We start from the raw sequence: 26703 nt of genomic DNA, 5'->3' as shown, positions 1-26703 counted from the left end.
ACTGAAGGAAAATCCATACTTTTAGAGGAGTTTAAAAATCTAAAAGCGAGCAGTTCCACGCCAAATGACGAATCGAAAAAAATTCGACCCTCCCCAATTCGCATGAAACTTTGCATAATTGTTTGTTATGGACAATGATTCACATTTTTGCTAAAATTCGGCCACTTTGAATATTGTAAAAAAAAAAAATAAAAATAAAAATTAAAAAGAAAATGTACGGAAATGGCACTTCTGATCGAAATGACGTCTGAGACAAAGCTGTAGAGACATTTTATTTATTATAAAAACAAAAAAAAAACTATTAAAACCTAAATATCTGAAAATGCAAACTTTTGGAATGTCTTAAATCATGGACACTTAAAAATTGGCAAAAATCGTAGAATAAGAACTTTTTGAAGTAATGAAATTGGGTTGTTAGCGGAATGCTTAAATAAAACAGCAAAAAAGGTTATCTTCCATTTAATTCCACTTAATTTATTTTGGTATCCATGACAGATTAGTATTTCGACTACAATGTGCAGTCTTCATCAGTGTCATTCCCACTAAAGAACTTCCCCCCCAAGTACTTATCCCATAGGTAAAAAATTCAAGATCACAGGTATAAAAATGAAACTACAATGTGTTGAATCGGAACCTACCTAACTAAAAAAAACCAAAGATTTAAGTAAACTAAAGGAGAAAAATCTATACAAATCTCTTATAAGGAAAAATCCCCAAAGGCCTGGTAGCCATCATAATGAAGTAATGAAATTGGGTTGTGAGCGGAATATACCTGTGATCTTGACATTTTTACCTAGGGGATGAGTTTGAGTACTTAGGAGGTTAGGTTTTGACAAGTTCTAAAAAGGACATTTTGAGATTTTTTGGTTTTTAACAATTTTTTATAGTTGAAGATGCTAATTGTGTTCACTTAAAATAAACAGAAAACATGTCCCTACAACTTTGTCTCAGCCGTCATTCCGATCGTAAATGCCGTTTCCGTGCTACGATTTTTGGAAAAATTTCAAAAGCGTCAACCTCAGAGCAGCATAGAAAATTTCAGGGTGGTCCAGACAAGTTCAGTGAAAATGAGTGATATAAGTCAATGGCCCGTGAGCGCTTATGAAGCTTACAAAACTTTTAGAAAATTATGGAAAATTAAAGGCAATTCAATTAACTTCAGTAAAATTTGCTTGTACTTATAAAAATACTGAGAGAGCAGCCTACTGTAACAGAACTTTAAGAAAGTTCATAAATCTCTTTGACAGTTTTAATAACATCAACATACGGCAGCAGCCCAAGCCATGACGTCAAAATCGTTATCGGATATCTTAACGCTCAGGTCGGCCAGGAGGAGGAATTCAGACCGGTTAAGCGCTCACCAGCTAACGAACGACTCATCGATTTCGCCGCCTCTAAGAACATGGCCATACGTAGTACCTACTTCCAGCATAGCCTCCCATATCGGTACACCTAGAGATCACCGCAGCAGACAGTATCGCAAATCGTGGTTAAAGTGCGCCAAAAACTTTCCGTTGCCAACAACATTCGGTACCGACGCCCGCCACCGTACAATCTGGAGCGACTGAGGCTGCCCGAAGTCGCAACTGATTACGCGCAATGCCTCGACGCAGCGTTGCCGGATGAAGGAGAGCGCACCGAAGCCCCTCTTGAGGACTGCTGGAACAACGTAAAAGCAGCCATTGACGGCGCTGCTGAAGGTGCCATTGGATTTGTGGAGCGGAATCGACGGAATGATTGGTTCGACGAGGAGTGTCAGACGGTTTTGGACGATGTGGAGCGATACAAGCGAAGACATCAAAACCATCTTTTCCGGGGTAAGAAGCGCCGCCTGGAAGAGCTGGAGTGCGAAGAAATGCAGCAGCTGTATCATTCTCACGAACCGCGCAAGTTCTATGAGAAACTCAACGCATCCCGCAAAGGCTTTGTGCCACGAGCCGAAATGTGTCGGGATAAGGAAGGGGGTATCTTGACGGACGAACGTGAGGTGATTGAAAGGTGGAAGCAGCACTACGATGAACATCTGAATGGCGGCAGAGGAAGAATGGCTTCGGAATGGCAAGCAGATTTGTGGGAAGTTATCAAACCGATTTTGTGGACGGGCGATCGACAACGGACCAAATCTGTACGTTGCGGCAGATCCCCCAAAACTGTCGTGAATATCAAATCACTACGCACCACCTATTCATCGATTTCAAGACCGCTTATGATACTATTGACCGTGACGAGCTATGGAAGATTATGGACGAGAACGGTGTTCCCGGGAAGCTGACCAATATATCGGGTGCGTTATCGGACCCGTTTGAAACTTGCAAAGGACTTCGACAAGGCGATGGTCTTTCCTGCCTCCTGTTCAACATTGCGCTAGAAGGTGTTATGAAACGTGCGGGCTTTAACATGCGGGGCACGATCTTCAATAAGTTCAACCAGTTCATCTGCTTCGTTGACGACGTGAACAATGTCGGAAGAACGTTTCAGGCCGTGGCGGATCAATACACCAGGCTGAAACGTGAAGCAGAGAAGGTTGGATTAAAGGTGAATACGTCGAAGACAAAGTATCTGTTAACTGGAGGAACCGAGTGCGATAGGGCTCGCATAGGTAGAAGCGTGACAATCGACGGAGATGAGTTCGAGGTGGTGGATGAATTTGTGTACCTCGGATCATTGGTGACGTCGGATAACAACTGCAGTGCTTACTACGGACGCCACAAGACCCTGGGGTCGGGTAAACTTGTACCCCGTACTAAATGTACCATGTACAAGACGCTGATAAGACGGGCACGAGACGTGAACGATGCGCGAGGAGGACCTGCAAGCTTGAACTGAATTTAGGGAAGATCCGAGAATTCCACGAATGTTTCATGAACATTAGAACAATTTGGGAACATTTCGAAGAAGTTTCGAAAGCTCTAAAAATACTGGAAGTTCAGAAAAGTTCCATGGATTTCAGAAAATTTGCGTGAAATTTTGAGATATGCGCAAATTTTAAGGGCAATTCCCAGATTACCACAGAACTTCAGTGAACTTCACGGAAGCTTAGACATTGTTAGGACAGATTCATTAAATTCATGGCAGTACAACAAACATCACGAGAACTGCAAAAACGTTAGAGGTTTTTTTTTGAATTTCAAAAAAAGTTTCGATAACTGCAGCGAATTATTAAAACATCAGGAGCTTCCTATACTCAAAAAGAAAATTCACGTCAAAATTTGGGTAGCTTTCGTCCATCATTTTCTTCGCGTAAGAACTACGTGATTCTATGGTAGACTTATCTCCTGTTAATTGAATGAAGCGTATCATATTTTCACCTAAAATTTACGTGATTTGATTGATGGTTTTGACGGTAGAGTAGAGCGAATTGCCTCACTACCTTCTGACCATTATTTCATTGTTACGGATAGTCTTAGCTCATTGGAGGCTATTCGTTCAATTGAGGCCGATGAAGCACTCCTCGTATTTCCTGCCTGAAATACGATCTAAACTGACTGCTCATATACTATCACCTTAGCTTGGGTCCAATCTCATTGCTCAATTCCGGGTAATGAGAAAACGGACTCGTTGGCTAAGGTGGGCGCTATGCTAGGCGATATTTTTGAGCGACAAATCGCCTTCAACGAATTTTTCTCCATTGCCCGTCAGCAAGTCCTCATCAGTTGGCAACAAAAATGGAATAATGGTTTGGGATTTGGGAAGATGGTTAGATTCTATTCTCCCACAGGTGTCGAACAAACCATGGTTCAAGGGATTGGACATGAGCGGCGACTTTATACGCGTAATGTCAAGGCTAATGTCCAATCACTGTTCGTTAGACTCGCACTTCTATCGAATTGGGCTCTCAGGAAGCAATTTATGTGCGTGTGGCAGTGGTTATCACGATATCGAGCATGTTGTTTGGTCATGTACCCTACACCGTGTTGCCAGATCTGAGTTATCCACATCCCTCAGGGCCCGAGGAAAACAACCCGCGATACCCGTTAGAGATGTCTTGGCGAGCCGAGACCTTGACTATTTGAATTTAATTTATGTGTTTTTAAAGCGGATAGATTTGAGGATTTAGAAGTTAGTGTCATCTTGTGTTCTCCCAAGTTGTTAGCTACCCATCGGTGTACCCCCATGTTTGTCTTTTTCATCAGAGTGTCGCCTAGTTCGAGATCAAGAGCACATTGCTCTCCAAACCTTGTGTTCACAATCCCTACCCTGCCATCCATTTGTTACAATTTGTTACCCCTAACCTCGAGATAGCCGCGAGTAATCGGCCCCCGCTTTACTAACGTTAGTTTTAAGTAATTTTGTTATCTAAACAATGAATATCGGCTCCGCAAAGCTACAGCAAATGAGCCTGGAAAAATAAACGAATTATTAAAAAAAAAATTGTTGGTTGTGTCATGCTCGAGGAAATTGCGCGGGAAGTGGAGCATTTCGAGGAAATCGCAATTGGCGTCAACTCTACGCTACTGCTCAGGAACGGTGAGTAACGATGACAAATATCATAAACATGAGACTTAAAAAGAAAATCAATGTTTCTATGCAAGAGTAAGCAAACCTGGTAGCAGAACTGTTTCCCATCATCATTTCGTTTATTTTTTATGCAGGTACCCCAGTCGAAAGATTTGTATCCCATTTTTTTATTATGCATCAAAATGGGCTTCTACTGTTACAGACAAAATATAAATAAAATAGGTGCACAACTATTCAATTTTCTCACGTGACGCCATTGGTTCCAACACTGTGTCGACTACGGTGTCCTTCCGGAGACGCTCGAAGACGTTGACCGGTGGCTGCGTTCCATCGAGGAGGCGATATCCCGACCAGTATCCAGACAGGAGAGCAATACTCTGAACCTTGATAGAATTACCAAAGATCTCATCAGACTCCGTAACTCCATCCGAAGGCAATACCAGCGTTCTGGTTTACGTGTCTTGAAGACCCATTGCAATCGTCTTACAAAAACCATCCAAGCCAGGATGGTGGCCCTCAGAAATCAATATTTTGCTAACAAGATTCGCTCTCTCCCAGATTGTGCAAAGCCATTCTGGAAACTAACGAAAATCCTTAAAAATAAGCGAAGACCCATTCCACCACTGACCCCACTGGATCGTCCCGGCGACCCAGTGGTTCATCTGATAACTCCTGAAGAGAACACTTCGTCAGCTCCCATAATCTCGGACAAAACATCGTCAGCCCTCATGAATCTGAGGTTGCTGAAAATGCAACCAATCGTCATCAGATTCCTTACATGTTGCCAGAGGAATCCGAGATTACGGCTGACGAACTGTTGGCTTTTATCAAATCATCTAAAAACATGAAGGCCCCAGGTTTCGACAACATCCTGAATCTGGAACTCAAACACTTGAGTTCCAGATTCTACAACCATCTGGCACTGATTTTTAATCAGTGCCTCCGACTTGGCTACTTCCCCTCGTGTTGGAAGTCAGCTAAAGTCATACCCATCCGGAAACCTGGGAAGGATCCGTCCTCTCCTTCAAGTTATCGACCAATCAGCCTTCTCTCAGGGTTATCAAAGCTGTTTGAAAGAGCAGTCTACCACCGGCTCCTAACATCTGCCGAAGGAAACAACTTGTTATTCGAGGAACAGTTTGGTTTTCGGAAAGGTCGTTCGACCGTCCACCAGCAGACTCGAGTGACAAACATTCTCAGACGGAACAAGTCTGTTTCGAAAACATCTGCCATGGCGTTGTTGGACGTTGAAAAAGCGTTCGACAATGTCTGGGGCCCAGTGATGGAAAAGTTCGCGAAAACTCATTATGACTCACGAACTTTTCCCTTGGTGAACTTCATGAAATATCGCGAACTTTTCCAACAGCCTGGCATGATGACCTGGTGTTCAAATTGCAGCAGTACGGTCTTCCAATCTTCCTAGTGAAGATAATAAACAACTATCTATCGGACAGGACGTTCCGAGTCTCTCTGAATGGCATCACATCGGATGCGTTCAACATCTGTGCCGGGGTTCCACAAGGAAGCATCCTTGGCCCCATCCTATTCAACCTGTTCACCTGCGATATGCCGGCTCTCCCTGATGGTGGATCGTTGTCCCTGTTCGCAGATGACACATCCATCGTCTACAAGGGTAGGGTTATCGGAGCTCTGACTGCCAAACTTCAGAGAGGCCTGGACGTCCTGTCTGAATATTTCCGTATCAACGCGGCAAAGACCCAGGTCATCATCTTTCTACACTTTAACTCTCCCAGACTTGTTCCGTCGGTGAATAATAAGATCTGCCTGAACGGCACAGTGGTGGAATGGTCGAAAGAGGTAGTCTACCTCGGCTTAAGACTAGACAGCAAGCTGATTTACAGGGAGCACGTTGATAAAACGAAAACCAAGTGTAACATCTTGATAAGATCACTGTATCCACTCATCAACAGGAGGTCTACTCTATCCCTGAAAAATAAGCTTGCTGTCTACAAACAAATCATACTTCCCGTAATAGAATACGGGATGCCAATATGGATCCAGAACAAGATCCTTAGCATGATCCTAAACAGTCCCCCGCGGACTAGAAATTCTGAGATCCACCTCCTGGCTGGAATTCAGACATTAGAAGAACGGGGAGCCCTGGAAAGTTTCAGAGCCGTAGACGTCCATACAAAAAAAAATTAAAATTTGTATGGGCCATGGAAAATGTGCTTATTTTGGCATTCTGAACAAACGCCTTTTTTATTTTGCTCTGAACGGCCTAGACCCCTCTCGACTACAACCCTGGATTTTCGAGATTTTTAAAAATTTCGTCTTTCAGAAGAGATTACTCCACAACCAAAAAAGCTATTCGTGATCTTAGAACGTCAATTTGACGGTATTTTAATGTAGATTTTTATAGGTGTACCACATTTTGCTTTTGTTATAGTAACTACAGTAAACAGACTGATTACCGGCAGGTATCCAAATTGTCAAAAAATGACCTATTTTCACCATGGGGTTCAAATTTTCACCACTCTTTGGAAAACTCTTCTACTAGATGTGTTTCCAAGGGCAAATGATTTGGACAAATAGTTTTTGAGATATGACCAGATGAGTGAGTAAGTGTGGTCCTAAAAGCGAAAAATACGTTCCTATGGGATACAGCCAAAACGTTGTGCTTTAGAAGTACGATGCAATCAGGTAGATTAGCAGGTATATAAAATTTCAGATGTGGATGACAGCTGCTACTTGAATAATACCCTTATTTGAGTTAGATGAAATATTTGTTTGTAGTGCTCCCAACGTTGAAAATATACCTCTTCTTATGTCCCAGGCGAATTTTGTCTTCTAAGCACCAACACACCTATAAGAATTTACATTGAAAAACCTTCAAATTGACGTTCTAAGATTAAGAATAGCTTATTTGGTTGAGGAGTAATCTCTTCTGAAAGATGAAATTTTTAAAAACTCGATAATCCAGGGTAGTAACCCAGAAGGATCTAGGCACTTAAGACTAAATCAAAAAAGGCGTTTGTTCAGAATGCCAAAACAACCGTTTTGGTCAAGTTTGGCTCAAATCGGTGACATCGACCACAACTTTTTTTAAATTCTGTACCCACTTGACCTGGAATGACCCATATGTAAGTGATGAAAAATTGAAAGCTTTTTTAAACATCGACGATCATATTCTTAGCTTTGTTTGGATCATATTAAACAGGGCCAGAAATAATTTTGTTAATTTTCGGAATCGTTGGACGGTTAAACAGAAGTTTCTGTTTTCTGAAAAATTTACGTCACATTGTCATCTAACAGCCGTTCAGAGAAGATCCATGACGGTTAATTAGAAAAATTAAAAACTTTCCCAAGTAACCCAAATTTATTGAATTATGTTGAGTAAACTGCTTTACCACCAAAACCAGTCATACCAAGGTTGTATAAACTGTTATAGACAGTGGCGTTTCGTTAACCTCAATCTACCTGTGCACTAACGCTCAAAACATAAACAATTATCAAAATATTGCTTGCAACGGATAGATATCGAGTAAACTAGAAGATTAAGTGTATTTTTCAACCGATTCGAGTATGAATAGGGCATTAAATCTGGTTTTGAAAATCGGTGCACAAATTTAAATTTTTTGAAGAGGCTGGTTTCTCAAACTACAAAAGAAATTACAGTTTACTTCAGGGCAATTTTGAAAACATTCAAGTATTTCTGAAGGCCTCAGAATAGTTCGGGAGATTTTTCCTGAAAATTCACTTGGAGTTCTCCTCAGCGTACAATTTGTATTCCCATTGAATTATTCCCGACATTCCACAAATTCTTTGAATTCTCTCAAAATATCCCCGGAATACCTTTAGAATACGACTCTAAATTATTTTGAAATATTCCTCAAAGCGTTGAAACTATTCTCCGAGTTCTGCGGAATTACCTTGAGATTCTTCTCAGTAAGAAACCTTTTGGAATAATGCTCAGAACTTTCATTGAATTAATTTCAGAATTCCCCTTGAAATTCACTCCTTCCCTTGCAATTGTACTCACATTGAACGTTTCTTGAGTTGTTATGATATACTTCGTAGATTGCATACTAGCGACACTCACATCTCTTCTGAAATTCTCAGTTAGACTACTTTCAGGAATAATGCTGGGGAGTAAACATTGGTTCCAATCTAAACAACAGTAACAAAAGCATGACTGTCGCTATTCCCGGCCACGCCCATCTTTACCATAACTAGGGATAGGGAAGGAAATGTTGATGTAGTACTTACTTAACGAGAGGCCACCGACTTAGCGGCACCCTCATAAGTGCTACGGAGTTGGAGGGTTGGGTAGGGTATTCGGTTAGGATTCACCTCAAGTTTGCGATGCAACCAAAAGTATGTTTTGTTTCTTTAATCTCTCGATAGCCGGCTATCGAAAGAACATATTCATTTTGTTTAATGATCATGAATTTTAAGAGTCATGACGGAGAGCTTGGGATTAAACCCATGATTTTCTACTCAGTAAGCAAAAACGATCCCTCCAGGGTCATCGAGCATCTCAGAACCATAACGGTTCGCGACAATACAGGACTACGCTTTCGCTTGATATGCAAATAGTTTCCGAGGTTAATGTTCAAAATCAAATATACAAATGATGGTGGCGATTTATTGTGCTGTGGAAGAGCTTGGAGTTAAAGCCGCGATTTTCTGCTCAGTAAGCAAAATCGATCCCTCCAGGGTCATCGAGCATCTCATAATCCACAGCGCTTCGTTTAATAAAGAAATCTTTGCGTAATTCCGACGTTCTTTCAATGTTAGAATGCTGATCAGCAAGCATCGTGCTTCATATGACGGGAGAGGAAAAGCCGGCCAACCTAGCTTACGTAGTGCATGTAATAAAAATTGCCTTTGGATTGACTCTATTCGTTCTTCATGCTTTTTTCATATAGGGTGACCAAACAACGCTACAATATTCTAAAATTGACCTCACATAAGCAACGTAAAGTGATTTTATTGTATAAGGATCTTTAAAGTGACCCGCCCAACTACAAATATGTAGTCATCTGTTGATCTACTTCTAGTAAATGTAGCTTGATGAAATCCTGGTTCTTCTGTGAATCTTCCATTTAGCGTAAATTATGTATGCTACGTTACAAAGCGAAATTCTACGAAAATATTCTGCTTCCTGACTTTTTTTTTGGATGTTTATCTGCGTTGACCTATTTATTCTTGAGAAATCATTTGCAGTTCTCCTCAAAAAATTCCTTTGATTCCTTCTCAAAATATCTTTGGCAGTCCTGGAAATCTTTTCCGAATACCTTTGAAGTTCTCCTGGAGTTATTCTCAGATTTAATTGTAATGCTCCGTTTAGCATACCTCACCCCCTAAGTATTCTCCTAAAATTTCCAAGGGATTCATTTGTCCCCACAAATGTCTTGGAATTATCCTCAGATGCCATTCATTTTTTTTTTCCTTTGAGGTACGCAGGAGTTCGGCTCAGAATTGCCAGAATCATAAAATACACTTTGAAAACATTTCAGGAATCTCTTGAAATTCTACACAATTATTTTTTTATTTCACATGAAATCCGGAATATCCTCAGTAAGAAAATTTTATATTTTTTGAGTAATCTTTGAATAGCATCTCAACAAATGATTTCATAGGTACAGTTTGTTTGAAGAAGATTCTACATATGTGAAAGTGAGATAAAACAGTGTTCGTTTTTGTCTGATTTAGATAGACACTTAGTTACTTAGAAAAAGTTGTAGCAAATGATATTTCAAGCAACTTAGCTGAACCCTCCAAATTCTTAGCCGTACCGTTGTTTGTGAAAAGTCCCTTGAAATCATAATTTTTAGAGTAACTTTTTTCCAAGATTTCCTACAATTTTTGTACTTTCTTCAACAATATTCTACAAGCGAAACCATATGTTTTTGCCAAACATCGTCCACCATCAACCCAACAAAAGACGTCAATGTTGAGAAACAACCTTTGAGTTCAGTTGCATTCTTCAACTGTTCCGTTAATGAATAAATTTCCCATCACTCCTGGCATCTATTACTATCATTTACTGGCTTCTATCAAATCCTCCAGCGCAAGCATCATCTCTAGATGATGATGATGATGATGTGGAGAAAATAATCTTGAGGGGGAAGACGAATTCGCAAACAAATAAACTATAGGCGAGTCAGCTGTCCCGTGTGGATGATCGCATACCCGACTGAGAATCAGCAAAAGCACTTAACCTGCTAAACGCACCAACGATTATCCACCTACTACGGCCTCCCCGGCTGGCTACGGATGACGAGTAGTGCGCGCATCTCGTCGACTCGTCGTCGTAGGGTAATTGCGGATTTTGTTGGCACTCGATCACTTAGCCGAATCAAGTTTAATAACAAAAACCAGAATCTGCCGCGTTCCCAAACCGCGCCGCTTGTGTTGGTTGGATATTTACCAACAACCACGACAACTTTGGGGCGCTCGGTTCCACGACACCACCGGGAACCAGTTTGGCCACTCTTCATCGATCGTCGTAAGTTTTTCGTCGTACCCCTTACCCGCACTATCTCCTCCGGTACGAGCACAATCACAGACACACACACACACACAGATCAGTTGTGATAGTAAGATAAGAAGGGGGGATAAAATGGGCACCCTAAGGAGATTGATGTTGTTTTGTTTATGGTGAAAATAAGCGTATTCTAAGTAGCTAGTGAGTTAGGTTAATAACTTATGTTCAGTAACATAAAAATTTAATATTCTACATTTTTAAATTAACACCAAAAATGTTTTCTTGTTAAAAATTTAGGAGGTAAAACGGACAAGCGTTTGGGGTTAAATGAGAATTTAATCGTATCAGGGTGTCGACTCAATGAAGAAATCCAAATTCCTTGATTTTCCAGTAATTTTCAAACAAATTCCAGTTGTAGTGTCTGCATGGTTTTGTCAACACGATCTCATCAGTTCAATTAATGATTAATAGCGAAGGAAACTGCAACCTTCTCGATATCAATCTACAAACAAGTCTTGCTTAATCGCTTAAACTTTTCAACAAGTTTGCTCGATTTACTCCATGATATGAGAAGAGATCCTTGGCATGGCGATTTTCTCACCATTAGAAGCAGTGTTGAAAATATTCGCCAAAACTCACTATGACTCGCGAACTTTTACCTTGTTGAACTTCGTGAAATATTTCAACCCGGCTTAGAAGTTCTTTTCTGACTGTTGCTGAATACACCACTGGGGGCAGAAATTCAACCAGTTCTCCTACATCTTACATATGAAACACTTGTCTTTAATCCCTTGCGCACAATTTGAAACCCAGCTCGGCAAGAATATTATTCCGGTTAATACGCTTAACCAAACGCTAATTTGCGGCCAGATTCCTATGGTGGGAAATCGTAAAAAACTGAGAAGCTAATTTTCCGAGCTAATCAGATTTACAATGAAGACCTAGAATACTCAATAAAGCCACTCCATGCTGTCGAGGCAATGCTTGTATACGTTTCTTTGAATCATATTTCAATCATAAAAGTGCTACTTCAAGCATCAAAGACAAAAATCCACCCAAGCAAGAACTTTATTCTAAATTTTCATTTAATTTATTCTCTGAGATAATCAAGCTGTTAGGAACACAATAAGGACCAGGAACTACAAGTATTCAGAAAAAAAATCATCCTCTTCCCTTAGCTCTTTACTCAAAAGCGCTCCAATGCGCCCGAAGGATCTAAATCAGATGCAATTAGATGTGACATCTACTAAGAGACCAACACATACCAATTTGGAGGTTAAATTTTGCAACAACTAACAATGTCTAGTGTCTTGGGAAATGAATTTTTATCAACACTCAGGATCTCGGTTCAAATAAGGAATGTGGCAACACCCAGCTGAGTTTATATTAGGCGCAAAATCATCAAAATACCCTTTTATTTGAGTAATTCCTGCTCAACTTTCAAACATGCAACATCAAGCATTGAATAACCACATATTCGCAACTCTATTTAAAATTTAAAATGAACAACCATCTTCAAACTACACCGAGTAATCAAGTTGTTTGAAACTAGCAAAGTTTGTCATACTTCTGTGATTAAGAAGTATTTCCCTGAATTTGAATGAAATTCCCTGATTTTCCAGGTAGTTGACACCCTGCGTATGGTTGGTAAAAGCATTTTCGATTATTATTTAGTAGTGAAGCTGCTTAAAGTGGTATCTTAGCAGCTGGTTAGCATGTTTAAAATACACGCATTACATTTCAAAAAGGCCTCAACTGGAAAAAAGAAAGATTCAGCATTATTCAGCACGATTTTCTTGGAAACTATTTATTGCTCATCTATGCAATCAAATTTCAACTTTTAAGTTCTGTAATGATCCTCATATGAAATCCACAAATTAGCAGTGCTGTGCAGCAGTGCACATATACAAGATCGAAATGGGGCTAACGTGATCAAAATCGTGGCGTCAGCGGTTTATAATCCGTGCTTGATGGCCTCACAACTGCGTTTCGAGTGCTGAGCTCCAGTAGCCCATATCATTAGAAAATCGAAAACGAAAGTGCAAGATCGGTCGATCGTGCACAGTTCGAAAAGTGATGTAAATTTCTTATGATGATTAGTTATAGATCGTGTACGACGTCGACAAACCAACATTGAAAATGAAGCCAATTTCCCAATTGATTAGTTCAGGTTAGAAGAAGGAAGTATTTTTGACGTAGGACTACGTCTGTGATTTCTATATGGGGATACACTTTGTGAAAACCGAAAATGGAACATGTAACAAAATCATGAAAGATATTGAACGTTAATAACCCAGCTGCCCCTGGACCAATTTCAATAATTTTATCACCAATGGATCAGAAATATTTCTACGCATCTGTTAAATTAAACACTTTATCGTTTTTCAAAATGTCACTATTGAAAATTGCATGAATGTGCAATTGTTGCTATAATAATTAAAATTATCACCGTTTGCCTGCGAAAAGCGATTTCCCTAACACATCCGGTCTCACTCAACGGTGTTTATTCAATCACCGCGTGGTGAGTGGTGGTGTTCCCCAGTACACAACGAAAGGCCCCCGCAAGCAGCTAGCTATCATGGCTGCCCTCAACCGCTGATCGGATTCAGTCCAATCACCGTGTGTGGTGGTGTCCGGTCGTCGGCATCTGCAGCGGCAGCACCGACAAACCGACATGAGTGACCATAGCAAAAACAATAAAATTTCTGACCAAAGCACATCTACTGACATCAGGCCCCATGTTCGCGGAAAATATTTAGCTAAGCCATGAACTCGCATGCAAAAGTTATGAATTGGTTCGTGTCTGATCTATTCTAGACAAATTATTTTTATCTAGATCAAAAAATCCTATGGTTTTGACAGTTCGGATCACTGCAGATTTAAATCGGCCGTTTACGATTTTCGGGCATAAGTCAGAATTAAGTGTCATGTCGGTTTGTCGGTGGCGGCAGTGCTTTCGGCGCGTGGCGTAGAACATTGTTCTTCAGCACACAACGAAAGGCTGCCTGCAAGTCTCCCTCATTCCAAACAACATACAGCTCACCAGCCTCATATGTGTTAAGCACCCTAATAGCTCAGCATTACTCAACCATCACGGCAAAACGGTGCTTTTCAGGACCACCATAAATTTGTAAAAGAGTATTTTTTTGGACATTTGTCAAGGTAATCAATCGGATGTCAGTTCCCATATCAAGATAGAGCTGGAATTAGGGCGTAACTGCTTTTGTAAACAATGACTTCTGACAATGACTTCAATGATGTCTTGAAAGTCAAAGCTCGCCCACGCAAAATCAACATCACCATCAGGTAGGGTAAGATTTCCCCTACCCGACGGTAATGTTGGTTTGCGTGGGCGCGCCTTGAATTCCTAAAAATCATCCAGAGAAGTCATTGTTTACAAAGGCTGTTACGCCTAATTCCAGCTCTATCTAGATATGTTTAAATCTACCATATCATATCCCTTAAGGCAACATTGGGGGTGCAATTTCAACAACCAAAGTCGGTCGCGGCATGAAAGTGGTCTTTTTTTGATCCAGATGATGTATTTTAATTTTTAATACGCCAATCGATAAGAATTTTGTCAACGATCCTGTTAAAATTAAGACTTTATCATTTTTCAAAATTTCACTATTGAAAATGGCACGAATGTGAAACTGTTGCTATGCAAATTAAAATTATCACCGATTGCCTGCGAAAAGCGATTTCCCTAGCACAGATTTCAAAGTTGAACTCCATCCGGTCTCACCAAACGGTGTTTATTCAATCACCGCATGGTGAGTGTTGGTGTTCTCCAGTCACAACGAAAGGCTACCTGCAAGCAGTAAGCTGCAGCTCACATGAGCATCCATAGAAGGAGGAAGAAGCCACACCGCTATTGATCGGAATCAGTAGCTTTTCGTAAGTCGTTGTGGGCCATCGATTTCAAGCGCGTCATACTAAAGAGTATAAACAGAGAGAACCCCGATCAAATTCCTATCCCTACACAAAACACACGCTCCTGCTGCAGTTAACAAATAAGATTTATTGTATAAGACCACGTAGTCCTACGTCACCCATAGGGCTGTCTCTTGTAGTTTTTTTATTCTCAATATTCGGAATATTTATAAGTATTTCCAATCTTTAAAGTATCCAAATGTACAACCCTTGATTAATTAAAGCATGCAACCTCCAACCATGTTTGAATGCTAGCATCTTGAAAGTCTAAAATTTTTGAAAACTTTGTGTATTAAATAATTTATTAAAAAATTTCCCTCTAATTGAAAGCTTATTCTCTGTCCCTTGATACACGGGAATGTGCAATGTTTCAAATTTGAGATCTCGAAACCCCATGGCCCGGAATTTCGGAAAACAATTCATGTACCGCAAACCGGAGTGACGTCGATCAGGACACTAATAAAGTTTCCTTCCTCGACAAATGTTATGAAAGACACCTTGTCCAGTTAACCGGGACACCGGGAAACAGCCAGGAATTTGAAGTCACTGGGAAAATTCCAAGAATTTCGATGACAATATGGGAATAAACTATACTTCAGCCCCTTTTCGGAAAAAAATAAGATTCTGGATCTTTCTTGATAAGCAAAAACGATCACCGGTAGGCCAATGAGTCCCTTACATCACATCAAATCATTGCAAGCGACGATCTGTCAAGCCCCAAAAACCAGTTTCGTCCCGTAACCTCACTTTTTACCTATGCACCAACTTTCAAAACCAGATTTAATGCCATATTCATACTCTAATCGGTTGAAAAATACACTTAATCTTCTAGTTTACTTGATATCTATCCATTGCAAGCCATATTTTGATAATTGTTTATGTTTTGAGAGTTGATACACAGGTAGATTGAGGTTAAGGAAACACCACTGCCAAAAACATAAAACTGTTCAAATGAAATGACGTCTTCATAACGGGGCTGTTGTGTCGAAGTCGGAGTCAAGGAATCGGAGTCGAAATTTAAATTGATCTCGCTTAGCTTTGGTTCTTTCAGCGTGCTTTTCGCGAAAGCCATGGTTTCAAAAGGGGGCATCAACGATCGGAGGGGGGAGAGGGATGATAGCAAGGGTGCCTATTCATCTACTTCCTTGGAAAAGACATAAGACTTCAAACGTCCGCTGTAGACGAATCGGGTCGACCATTGAAAACGAGATTAGCAAACAGAATAAGTAATCTAGAAATACATTTCAAATCCGAAAACTCCACTTTCAGCCGATCATCAATCACACCAATTCTTGGTACGTTCTCAGAAAATAAAAAATCACCTAGTCGAATTACATCGTAACTCGAGCATTTAATTGAACCAACATTGTGTTGTTATTCAATCAACATGCCTCGAAAATAGCTACACAGCAAAACCCGGGTGGTGGCTCCCTCTCCTAGGAAGTGAAACTCAATTCACAACCCAAACAACAACGCAAACGAGTGACCATGGCTATAGAAATTGTGTTTTCCCTTCTCGGCTTTGTTGTATGTGCCTTGGTATCATCTACCCGCTAGCAAAACTGCATTGCAATCAACAAACGGCCACCACTACTCCAATGCACCGCGGTCCGCAGATGGACGGAAAGACTCCGGCTTGAATGGAGAAGGCAGCGATTCACTCCGGTGATTTTTCGAATTTGATAGCTTCCACAACCGAACCGACCGACTACTACTACTACTACTACTACTACTACTACGACCACCACCAACCAAGGGCTATCTCAATACACATGCCAAATCAGGTTTTCTCTTATTTTTTGCCTCCATGTGCCCGGGCCTTGGCGGGGACGCTTGCTGCAAAGGGCTTCCTCGAAAGTGTCACGTCACACTCTCTGATCCGGAATTGGCGTCGTCGTCGGCCTGCAGAGTGGTGTCGTGTGTCGTCTTTAGGAAAAAAATCACGATTGGATGAGCCCTACGAACGGCGACGACGACGGCGGCGGCGGTGGCGTCATGGTTCGATGGTGATGATGAACGGGGGCCCTTGAAAGTTGCACCACGATCGGGACCGGGAAGACCGAACGATCGAGAGGGCAAGTTCAAGGTTGAGGAGAAACGGTGCAAATAGAAGGAATTTGGAGAATTTCTCTACCGTTTCAGCTGGGTTCAATAATACATATGTGCCTGACGTTTTTCCGACCTGAAATGCAATTGGCTACAGCCCAGTAAACGAACGCCCAGTTAGCGAACATTGCTATTGGCTATCAAAAGCAACAGCAAACGCACCGAGAAACGTAAATTAGTGAGTTATTAACAAAAGAGAAAATCGACGAAGAGAATTGATCATCGCTGAACATTGCATAAGGTCCTAAGAAACATTAACAGATTCTCTTCGTCGACTTTCTCTTTGCATCGCAACGACCAGGTGACATTCACAGGTATTTTCAGCACACAGATCGATAAAAGAAGCTTTTAACTAGCATCTAATAGGACAAACACAACAAGAAACGGTGATGTGCTCAAGTTATTAACGAAAGAGAAAGTCGACGAAGAGAATCGATCAATGTTACTTAGGACCTAATGCAATGTTCAGCTTGATTTTCCTTCACGCGAGAAAGTTCCTAACCTATGCTTGCATTTCGTTCTTTCACCAGCTGTCGCAATATCCTAAAACAAAAGATTTTGCCCCACAAGAAAACACTCCCTCTCGATAATGATGATACGAAATAAAAGTGACTAACCTCTAAAATCGTCGCCGAATCCGTAATCCAGAGTTGTGACTGATTAGAACTGACGATTCCAGCGAAGAGAAAATCCAATCCCAATACCGGGCACCAACTTCTCACGCCGCCTCCCTCTCACTTTTCACTTGTTTATACTCGACTCGCTCGCCCTTTTATCTCCTCTCACTGGGACGAGAACGATGGGCGGCACACTCCTTTTGATCCAATCTTTTCAATCACTTTTTCGACACAGAAACAAATCACTCGGCTTATTTCGGATTGAAGTAAAACAAAACCAATGCCACTGATAGGCGTTTTAAAAATCACTTGTTTTGACGAGAGAAAAAATCACTGCACTGAAATTGAACAATTCGATTAGGGATAACCTCAAACAGGGAAAGGGTTATATGGCCTGTGGCCTTGCCGAACAACGTATTGTCATCGTGGAGCTGTGTGCACTTTTTGATGTTACCATTTAGACTAACCCTAAGACCAGGGGGTCCCGAAGAATCTTGCATAAATGTATGGCTCAGGAAGGACCAGATCTTCGGTCCCAAGCTAATTGAAGCACCCCTCCAAACGTAGGAAAATCCACTATCTTTCAAATTTATAAGCCGAATCAAAACACGATTCTTGTACGATCAAGGGGGGCAAGTAAGGAGCCAATTTAAAATCGTTAGTTCCGAATTGATTGTGGATGTTACTCAGCAGTTTTTGAATTGATACACTCGACATCCGGTAGCAGGGGGAAAGGTTCGCTTTTCCGATAGAGAGCTTCATTCGCTGTTTGGATTGCATTTGTCGGAAGTGTTTCACCAAGTAAACTTTAAGTGTGTGATTTATGAAGCATTGCATTCTAAGAAGGTTACCAGAAAATCGCTTTCCTGATGATGTCAGGGTTCCTGAAAGTCCGTACTAAAAATGAGCCCCATCAATATGAATGAAGTGGTGGGGCCTCAGTCGGCAAAGGTGCTTGGTGGCTGGGTTCGATTCCCGGTCCGATCTAGGATTTTTTTCCGGTTGGAAAATTTCTCGACTTCCCTGGGCATAGAGTATGATTGTACTTGCCACACAATTATACTAATGCAAAAATAGTACAGGCATCGAAAGATATCAATTAATAACTGTGGAAGTGCATCTAGAACACTAAATTGAGAGCACGACATACGCTAAAATGCGATAAGCGACAAGCTTGAGATTCGAAGCGGAGGTCTGACAAAGTACACACTGAATTCAGATCACCGAAGTCAGTATAATATTATCGAGTTTTAGAACAGCTGAAAAAGTCGGTAAAATTTCAAATGATCATTACACGTAAGAAATCACTTAAATCGATTATCATTGTTCGGGGTATCATCCAAACAATTTGTGGGATAGTTTACCCATCCGGGATACAGTTCGTTTATGGTATTTGTTTATTAGGGAGATCCCTAAGAAACGGGCTCAACTTTTTGGCTCAGCTCTGGTACTCTCTTCGGTCCCAAGCTAATCGATGCACCCCTCGAAACATAGGAAAATCCACGATCCCCTAATTTTATCTGTCAAACTTTCATAGCGAATCATAACAAACATAGTGTAGTACTAGAAATTCGACTAGAATGGGGTACGTTAATCGATGTACTTGGGACCGATATTCTAGTCAAGTAGTGAGCCAATTTAAAATCGTTAGTTTCCACCGGTTGTGAATAGTGTGTTGCAAACAAACATTTAAACAATTCAAGCTGAACAGTGCATTAGGTCCTAAGTAACAATGACAGATTCTCTTGGTCGACTTTCTCCTTGCATCCTCACGGTCATGCGAAGACATTCCCAGCCATTTTCAGCCCACAAATCGATGAAAGAAGCTATTATCTAGCTTCTAATAGGACAAACACGACAAGAAACTGTTCTGTACCCAAGCTATTAACGTAAAGCTGGGTTTAGACAGGGCAAGTCAGTTGATCAAGTTAGTTGAATTCAACTGACTTGAATGCGAATTGAACGTGTAAACCATGCCATTCAACTGATTTGATCAACTCACTTGAATTGAAAAAAAGTTGAACCAGACTCAACTCTTCAAGCCAATTGAATTCAACTGAGTTGATCAATTGACTTGCCCTGTCTAAACCCAGCTTAAGAGAAAATCGATGAAGATAATCGATCAATGTTACTTAGGCCTTGTGCATTGTTCAGCTTGAATTATCCTTTTCCATCTAATAATGTTGTAGAGATATTTTGTTATGACAATCGTCACAAACGTTTTGTCCAGGGGCCTGACTGGCGGACGTGTTTTTGATGCTATCATCTGCTCTTGTCTTTCTGCTTATAATACGATCTTCCGTCCCTTTCCACCAGGCGGGCTGTATTTAAATAAGGCCCGTGATGTTGCCTACTGTCAAACGCATAGGATTGATATGGGATTGCCAGCCTCCTGGTTTTGTCCAAAGATCCTGAATTTATAAAGAGACGACTTGTCAAAATTGGAACAATCCATTAACTGTCAAAGTCATAGGAAAAGTTATTGAGCTTTCTGACGTTTATAATACGCACACTTGCGTAATCACATTTTCAAGTGCGAAGTTTGTTATCCTCACTTTCGCTCCAGCCAAACATGTTGGCTTGTTATTGTTATCCTCACTTTCGGACCATCAATCCAGTATTTTACGATCGCTTATGGCCGCCACATTCTGGCTGAGTTTCTGGTAGGGAACATAAGATTTAAAGATTGGCTTCTGTCGTTTGACGTGTAAACGTTCAAATTTGAACGTTTACACGTCAAACGACACAACCCAAACGTCAAATCATATGTTCCCTACCAAAAACTCAGTCAGATTGTGGCGGCCGTAAGCGCTCGTAAAATGCTGGATACTCGCGCACATAGATAGGACTATTCCAATCGAGCAGAAGACCTGTCAAATGGATGAGATGTCGTCTCTTTAGTTTGGTCTATAATGCTCTCAGTGTTTTGATACCCTGAATGGCTCTAAATTACGTGTTCAAGGTTGTAGAAAGTGAGGTTACGTCGATGTCCAAATTTGACTTGAACAAAACCTATCAGGCAACAGGATGTGATCACATAAGAATGGAAAACTAGTGTAATCTTAATAAGATTAAGATTAAACCAGTAGACATTGTTTAATAAAAATATATAATTCTGAAGATTTCCTGCAAAAAGATGATGAGCGATGCAAGTAGATGCGATAAATGAAAGAAGATTTTTCGAAGATTGATTCGCTAGTGTGAGATTTTTTGAGCATCTAAACTTGAGATTTAGATGTGCCGCCCCCTTCGTATTTTCATGGAAATTTGGTTTGCCTGTTCAGCCAAGTTGAATTTCGGCTCCACCCTTTGAAAGTAAGACTTGGATTTTATAGAATGGACCTTGACGAATCCAACGTGATGGTAGAATTGTTTTAGCCCACACAATTGAATTCACAAAGGTACGTGTTATTATATTGAAATTTGGTTTGCCTTTTCTGCCAAGCTGGATTTCGGCTCCGTCCTTTGAAAGTAAAGCTTGGATTTTAGAGAATGGACCGTGATTTTAAACCCGTTTTTATATAAAATTGTACGTGTAGCAAACATTCTGAGTACATATTTAAATTTAGCGATACTATTAAAAAAAAATAATTATTTTTAAATTAATTTAAATAAATTTATAAATAAATAAATTATTTAAGTAACCTAAATAAATTATTTAAGAAACACCTATTAAATTCTATGCATTTGGTCAAAGGCAGCAAAACAAAGAGTATCAATTTTACATACTAGTGTTATTGGTGGTCATATTGAGCGTTCAAAACCTCATTGGCCGCTCTCAAACTTATTTGCGGAAGTTCTGAGCAAGTTGTCAGAATCTTAATTGAGTCAAAACGCATTACTCGACATTTAAAAATAGCTAAGAATTCACATTGGTGATTACTGTTAATATAAAGCATCACATTGGATCCACCTAGATACACTTTAACCATGAATATAAGTATGCTTAAAACAACTTTCTTTTCGAGGTTAGCAAGGAAATAATATATAAGACAAAAATGTCGAGCATTTATTGTAACTGAAATGGTCTACAAATAAATGAAAGATTTGAGCCGGTTATTCCATGTTAGTTGTCAAAACCCAACACATGATACATCAAATCACATGAAATCGCAAGAACATGATGATTGATCATACTTGGTAGATTTTTCAAAGACTTCCCGTTAGTCTTAACTGATAACTAACGATATTGATAATGGAATGCTTACAAGTAAAAGAAATTAGTAAAAAATTCAGATCACTCCATAAGTGACTAAATTTTCCAAGTCTTTCTCTTACAATACTTTCTGCCAACATTGATCTCGATGATTCCTCGAAAGTCGTGGCTCTTCCTGGCAAATTGACATCACCATAGAGTAGGGGAAGACTTTCCCTACTCGATGGATATGTTGGTTTGGGTAGGCGTGCCATGAATTCGTAGAAACCAACGAGAGAAGTCATTGTTTACGCCCTAATTCCAGCCCTATCTAGAATTATCTCTTTGCTATGATGGTTAAAATCGTGCTAAATGCTTATGATTAACCATTAATCTAATATTATGATTAATTTTTAACGCCCTGATTTCTACGTGAACTTAGAAGATCTTCTCACATTTTCACGGGATCTGTTCAAAATGTCCTCAATGTACTAGGACCACAAAACTTTTCTGGAGGTCTTGAAAATTCCTTCAATATCTCTTCGAAATTCTTTTAACTATTTAGCAGATTTGATGTAATATCTCATGCAAATGTGTTCATGAATGCGAAGAGCATGGTACTCACCCCGGCAGTTATGTATTATGGAATAATGTTGAACTTCAACTCATGATCCACTTTGTTTCAAAAAATGTTCAAGACATTTTCGGCAGAATTCCGGAATTAACATTGGTTACAATAAAAAGAAAGGAAGCCCTTGCCATTGATGCCAGATATGCTTAATTATCTGTGATGGTACAGTTTTAGGTGTGATAAATGCAGATTGAATTTTCAAATGGCCGCATCTGCATTTGTAAACAAAGATTCAAACGTCTATTTATCGAAAATCTTAGCTCACCCACACAAACTAACACCACCATAATGTTGGGGAAAGTTCGCCCCACCTTTTGGTGGTGTTGTTTGGGTTGACGAGCTAATAGCAAAAATCAATTCGAAACTAACTATTTTAAATTGGCTCACTACTTGACTAGCCTATTGGTCCCAAGCAAATCGATTAACGTATCCCATTCTAGTATAAATTCCAGTACTACACTATGTTTGTTTTGATTCGCTATGAAAGTTTGACAGATAAAATGAGGAGTTCGTGGATTTTCCAATTGCAGCACGTTCTCCCAAGACGTTCCCCTAATTCGAGACAAGTAAACTGTCGGTTCATAATTTAGGACGTCTAATGCATACACGCTATTTCAAAACTATCCAAATTTGGTTAGAATCCACCCAGATCGGTAAAAACTGAACCTACCCAAAAGTGTCCATTTGTCAACTTGTCACTCCCAACATAGTTTACCCATTTTTGGGTAGGTTCAGTTTTGACCGATCTGGGTGGATTCTATCCGAATTTTGGTAGCTTTGAAATAGCGTGTAAGGTAAAAAGCTATGCAAGCCTTATTTCGGATGGATTTGATTCATTTCAAACCTTCAAGAGCGCAAACATCAGCTCCCATACAACGAACAACAATTGAACTGGAACTCTACGTTCGATACAGTGCAGCAAGCATGTTCGATGTCCTAACAGTGTCCGATATTTCAGTGCCAACATTTCAAAGGGGCGTAATTGTTTTTGTATTACTTTAGCCGTCAATTTCTGCGAATGAATTCTTACCTCTCCAAAATAGCAATGCTATCTGGTAGAGGAAACATTCCTCGACCTGTTGGTGTCATTATTTTTCATGAGTGAGCTTTTATTTGCGAGAAATCGACGGCTAAAGCCATTGTTTACAAATGCAATTACGCCCCTTTGAAATGTTGGCACTGATTTGTGCTCTAGGCCAATTGACGCACTTTGATAAATTCCACGATAAAATTTTCCCGCATCATCCCTGCCAAGCGTGCCGTTAGAGGGTGGAATTCTCCAATTATTGTTGTTAATTTTGACAACCATGATCTTTTGACGGAAAATAATTGATTTCAAATAGGCAGAGAAGCAAATCTTCCCTAGCACAGACATTGGACTAAGGTGTTCTTCTAGGCATTTTAGGCTTCTGTAGCGATCGTTTTGCCGTCCCTGAACTTGGTGTTCTAGATGCATTTCTACAGTTATTAATCGAGAGCTTTCTATGCCAATCAAACCAGCTATTTTTTCTTGAATCATAAAATTACTCGATATTGATTTTAAATGCATAATTAACTGAACAGTCTTCCGACGACCAGAATGTAACAGAATCGTTCTTCCCCTGCTTGAATGTACCATTACACAACGTTCTCGACATGGTTGATGTGCATCAGCTTCTTGGATCCAATTCACTAGCATTTTTCCAAGTGTTTATCTATTTAAATAACCCAGTGCTGATGATGCTCCGATAAGTTCGCGAATAACATCACTTGAACGGGTTCACCAACTCAATTTTGTACGCCGGGCCAAACCAGCGCAACGCCATCGAGCAACCGAAGACCAAGAAGCACACACAGGACCAGTTTTTAGGAGAAACAGGAAAAAAAAGAAAAGGAACTTCAATCAACGCGCACTGAAATTATTGAACACACAAAACGCACGCAAGCAAACGAACGACGGAACAAACTGGACGGAACGGAACGACGGACGGATGATGGCAAGTCCAAAATTCCAAGATCATTACCGCGCTCTCTCTCTCTCTCTCTCTTTGATTTGTCTCTCCCTCTCTTGCACAAGTCCCGGTATAAACGAAAACTCCTTTCCACTCACACACTCGCGACAAAAAAAAATTCAAAGTTGTTTTCCAAGAGAGAACGCGCCGAGATTCGGTGATCCTCGTTTCTTCTTCTTCTTCTTCTTCAACCCCGCGCGATGTTGATCACGACGGTCTACGATCACCACCAGCACACTTTGATCCAAGTAAAATAATTTTTACGCGATTGTTGTGCTCACCAGCAACCACAGCACTCCTTTCCCTCACGATCACGGTACATAGTTTGCTGATCAACGAGAGCCTCTCCCTCTCGATCACCCCGCTCTGTGTGGAAGTGTGAGTGCTGTGCTGTGCTGGTTGAAGCCACTCTTCAACTCTTTTTTCTGCTCCTTCTCCTACTCTTCTTCACCGTTCAATGATGATGATGCTGGCTTTTCAATCTTTGCAATAAAAAAAAAATTGGCTGAAACTCAAAATTTCTTCCTTTAATTTGAGCCCGAAAACCAGCGAAAATCGGAAACACTTCCACATCCGAAAAAGCATTTCTTCCGTTCGTTTGCACAACAATTCCACCCATCGTTTGAAACTCACATTGTCAGCAAAAACACGTTATGCACCGAGTTGTTAAAATTGAAATTTTTACACACCATTGGTAAAACTTGTCCCGCGACCTACTAAAAGTTTCTAGCGCGTGGCGGTTTCCATGACCGACACGTTTGAAGTTGAGCTCAAGACTGACGAACGAACGAACGCTCCTCGCTCACCGAGGGTAGGCTTCCTCCAGTCCTGTGGTGTGGTGGCACTCTAGTGTGGGCCTCTGTGGGTTGGCTGCTAATGACGATGACGACGATCGTCGAGAAAACCAACACACAAACGAACGAACGCAATCAGTGATGCTTTTTATTCAATGACTGACGGCAATGATTGTCACTCTCTTCTCTCACCGCCTTCTTCCACAATTCGATGGTGTGAGTGAACTTGAAACCGACTCTTGGACCTAGGCTGAATACAAAGGTGACACAGAGCTAAATGTTCCCTAAGTAAGAAATGTCAAAACAAAACAAAAAATACCGATGACCGGAAGGTGTATGCTGGTCATAAAATGCCAAATTAATCAAGCAAGTGATCGATCTGTGGGTGTAAAATTCACGAATAAACTCGAGGAGCATTGCTAATAGCAAAATTTGCCATGCAAAATGTTCATAGTTCATTTTCGTCAGCAAACTAACACCACTTTTTTTCTGTGTCACCTTTGTATTAAGTGCCTAGCTCTTGAACAACACTAGCTCAGTGTGAGAGAACGCGCATGCCATGCGTTTTGTTTATGTTTTATTGTGCCTCGTTGTGTTTGCTGCATCGCGCAGCTGTTCTGGCTGCGGCTCCGCTTCTAACGTTATTGCTAGTGGTGTCGCTTTTGTTTCATTATTCGATTTACGATTAATTAATTTTATATTTTTTGTATTTCTTTATTTGTACAGGCTCAATCAAATAAACTTTACAGAGCCAAGTTATCATTTGCGGTTTCACATAATTAATGTGTAGATAGAGCTGGAATTAGGGCGTAACAGCTTTTGTAAACAATGACTTCTCTCGATGATTTCTCGTAAGCCATGGCTCTCCCTGGCAAATCGACATCACCACTTCCTCTACCCGATGGTTGTGTTGGTTTGTGTAGGCGTGCCTTGAATTCCGAGAAATCAACGAAAGAAGTCATTGTTTACAAAGGCTGTTACGCCCTAATTCCAGCTCTATCTAGATTGTCTTAAATCTAGAGTTAAAGGAATTGAACCGATTATTCGCGGTCGTCTCGAGGTTAGTAGAGATTTGCAGTTTTATGGATGGGGAGAGGGAGAAGGAGGTCTGAGATATGATTTACGATACAAATATTTAATTATTCCTAAAACACGAACTTATTCCTATTCAATTTGGTATCAGCAGTATAATTGTATCACACCGAACTCGGTTTAATTTTCCACCGAACCTCTTCGGTTACCAACGAGAAACCGTATAAATGGTTCAAGCACATTTTTTTTTCAGGCGTATTTATCAAATCAGACCCGAGTTTCGGTAAAATAGTATAAATTTGACAGATAGACAGTCCCATTTTCTATGAGAGAAGCTATTGAAGAGGAGCTCGATACTTTGGTCGAAAATGGAGCCCTGGAAAAGGTGAACCACAGTGCTTGGGCGACACCAGTTGTTCCGATAATGAAGGTCAACAATAGAGTGAGACTTTGCGGCGATTCCAAGGTTACGGTTAATCCGAATCTGGAGATTGATGATCACCCGTTGCGGACGGTGGAAGAACTCTTCACCACTGTAGCTGGTGGAGAAAT

The 26703-nt window shown here is 40.5% G+C and overlaps 1 protein-coding gene across 3 annotated transcripts in view; it reads right to left on the bottom strand.

Moving 5' to 3' along the window:
- The window catches only part of kst (spectrin beta chain, non-erythrocytic 5 kst), a 320373-nt gene extending 295263 nt beyond the window's left edge, over positions 1 to 25110 (bottom strand). For 2 of the 3 annotated variants that reach the window (XM_065227169.1, XM_065227171.1), the window contains exons 1-2: positions 24959 to 25100; positions 17569 to 17906 (exon numbers count right to left, since the gene is read on the bottom strand). The gene's annotated coding sequence lies outside the window, so the exon portion shown is untranslated. Of the gene's footprint in view, positions 1 to 17568; positions 17907 to 24958 lie in introns of all 3 variants that reach the window. The other variant, XM_065227170.1, reaches the window with a different exon arrangement.
- Between the last annotated feature and the right edge of the window lie 1593 nt (positions 25111 to 26703).

Source organism: Ochlerotatus camptorhynchus, unplaced genomic scaffold (assembly GCF_037179485.1).
Source record: "Ochlerotatus camptorhynchus isolate MF236.1 unplaced genomic scaffold, CSIRO-AGI_Acam_v1.1 ptg000267l, whole genome shotgun sequence".
Classification (NCBI taxonomy): Eukaryota; Metazoa; Arthropoda; class Insecta; order Diptera; family Culicidae; genus Ochlerotatus; species Ochlerotatus camptorhynchus.
The sequence above is the reverse complement of the archived record's forward strand: the minus strand, read 5'-3'. Positions and strand labels throughout refer to the sequence as shown.